This window comes from Solanum stenotomum, chromosome 3 (assembly GCF_019186545.1).
Source record: "Solanum stenotomum isolate F172 chromosome 3, ASM1918654v1, whole genome shotgun sequence".
Taxonomy (NCBI): domain Eukaryota; kingdom Viridiplantae; phylum Streptophyta; class Magnoliopsida; order Solanales; family Solanaceae; genus Solanum; species Solanum stenotomum.
Genome location: NC_064284.1, coordinates 61,431,218 through 61,433,856, shown reverse-complemented (window position 1 = coordinate 61,433,856; position 2,639 = coordinate 61,431,218).

Below are 2,639 nucleotides of genomic sequence, written 5' to 3'. Positions count from 1 at the left end.
TGTACCTTAGAACTAGATTTAGTGTTCTTGAAGTACTTCTTATATGGTGTTAACAGATTAAGTAATTATCACACACATCGCGTTCATACATTCTATCTATTTTTTGAAGTTTTACAGTTTGAAGATTAAGAGAAAAAGAAGGCAAGGTGCTAGTAGGAAGATCTTAAGCTTCAGTTTTAAGGTGTTTTCATTTTTTTTTTTCAAATTTTGTGCATTTTTTCCTTTCTATAATATCTAATGATTTGTGGGGTTTGTATATTTCCTTCAGTTTTGGTAGATATTAATTTCTGAATCAGTAAAAAACAGGCTTGTGCTCTAGTGGATTTTATTGTCATTTGGATTTTAACTTGTGTTGATCTTAAGCTTCAGTTCTTAATGTGTTTTCAGTGTCATTTTTCTTCAAATTTTGTGCTTTTTTTCTTTCTGTAGTATCTAATCATTTTTGTGGTTTGTATATTCTTTCAATTTCCGTAGATTTTGACATGTGAGTATGTACAAATATGTGCTTTAATGGATTCTATTACCATTTGAATTTTAACTTGTGCTCTTAAGCTTCAATTTTAATGTGTTTTCAATGTTCTTTTTCTTCAAGCTTGGTGCTTCATTTTTTAAAAACTTCTATAGGATCTAATAATTAGCGTGTTTTGTATTTTCTTTCGATTTGGTAGATCTTGACTTCTGAATCTGTAAAAGTATGTGTTTTTTTAACACCATAGCCTTTTGGATTTTAACTTGTGCTCTTATGCTTTAGTTTGAATCTGTTCTACTTTGTTTCATCACTTGTGCTCTTAAAATTATGCATTTTAGTGGATTCAACAACATTCTTGGATAGTCCAATCAATTTCGTTTGGCTAATTGCTCTTTTTTTTTTTGAATATTTTGTTCGTTATGCGTTTGAAGTATTTGTGAATGTTGCTTGAAACTCCAGTTATTCCACTAGAAAAACACATTGCCCTCTCCAATACTCCATAAGATATCCGGTTCACAAAGTTCTTTGATTTTCATTAGTCTTCTCCATGTATGGGATTGATTATTAGTTCCTTTTCTAGCCACGTGATGTAATCTTTTGTAGTATTTGGCTTCGAGGAATTCTCTGAGAAGTAAGTTGTTAATTCTAAAGTTCCACCAGTTCTTCACTGAAAATTAGTCACAAAAACTTTGGATCTCCCTCATTCAAATTCCCCCTTCTGAGTACGTAGGGGTAACATAGATCATCCCATGCTATCCAATGGCGTTTCTTCCCCCCATCAGCTTCACCCCAAAAAGAGATAGCCATGAGATTATCAATTTGTTTAAATGTGCCTTCAGTGGGTAGAACATAATTGAGCATAACAAATTTACCACCAGCGGTAGAGTTAGTGTTTTTTTTGCCAAGAAGTAACTTTCTTAGCTACTTTATTAATCACTAGATCAGTAAAATGACATTTTTTGTTTTTGGCTGGTGAACAAATACCTCAAGATATTCAACATTTAGCTGTTAGCCCATCAAAGCAAGCAAAAAGGATGACGGGATATATATGTAATGGAGTTAGATACTTAACAAAATCTTGTGATGCCAAGAGAAAAACTCAAAATAGTGGTATAATGGTAAAAGCTACCACTCAAAGTTATGCGAGTGCAAGAGATAAAAATCCCATATTGGCAGATGTTTCTTTTTATGGGATCCTCACAGATATAATTGAGTTGTATTACACCAAGAAGTTTAAGTTTGTATTATTTACCAGTAAATGGGTGAACAACAATAAAAGGCTTATTGAGAAAGATGATTATGGATTTACTCTTGTGAATTTTAATCATCTACTCTACACAAAACAACATTTATCAAATGAACCTTTCATCTTTGCTTCTCAAGCTCAACAAGTTTTTTATTTCGATCATCCAATGGAAAATGAGTGGCAAATTGTTGTTAAATTTAAGCCAAAAAGTTTTTATGATTTAGGTGAAGATACACCATCAATTGAGCATAAGGAAGGCCATATGGAATTGTTGCCTGAGCAACAATTGGATGACACTACATTTGAAAATGAAGACGATATTGAATGGGTTAGACATGAAGTACCAGGAATAGAGATCGACTCACAAACTTTGGAATGTAACGAAGCATTTGATGAAGATGATGATACATCTTAATTTTTATTACTATTATGTTATTATGATTATTTTAATTTAGATTGTTATTGAACAATATAAATTTTTGCGTTTTTTACTATGCCATTCAGTTGTTAATATCTCGTATGGTTATGTGTTTTGTTATTCATATGCTTATGTGTCTTATTATTTAACCTGATAGTTAGATATTATTTTTGTACTTTTGGATAGTAGATTTTTTTTTCAATTTGCAGGTATCATAGCTCTTGAGCAAATTTTATTGAAATGGCAAGAAAAAGACAAAGAAATTCTATTCAAGGTGAGATTTTATCTAATTCTCTGGAGCAACAAGAACAACAAATGGGAAGTGCATCAATGCCCCAACCACCTCAAAATTGGCCAAGAAATGAAAAAGAAGTGCATCCTAATAACATCTCAAGAAATGATTCATGTAATATAGAAAATCTTTCGGGTATCAAATATCCATAATATTTGTTCTTCCTTTTGTAGTACAAAGTATTGGATAACTCATTCTTATAAATACTGAATTT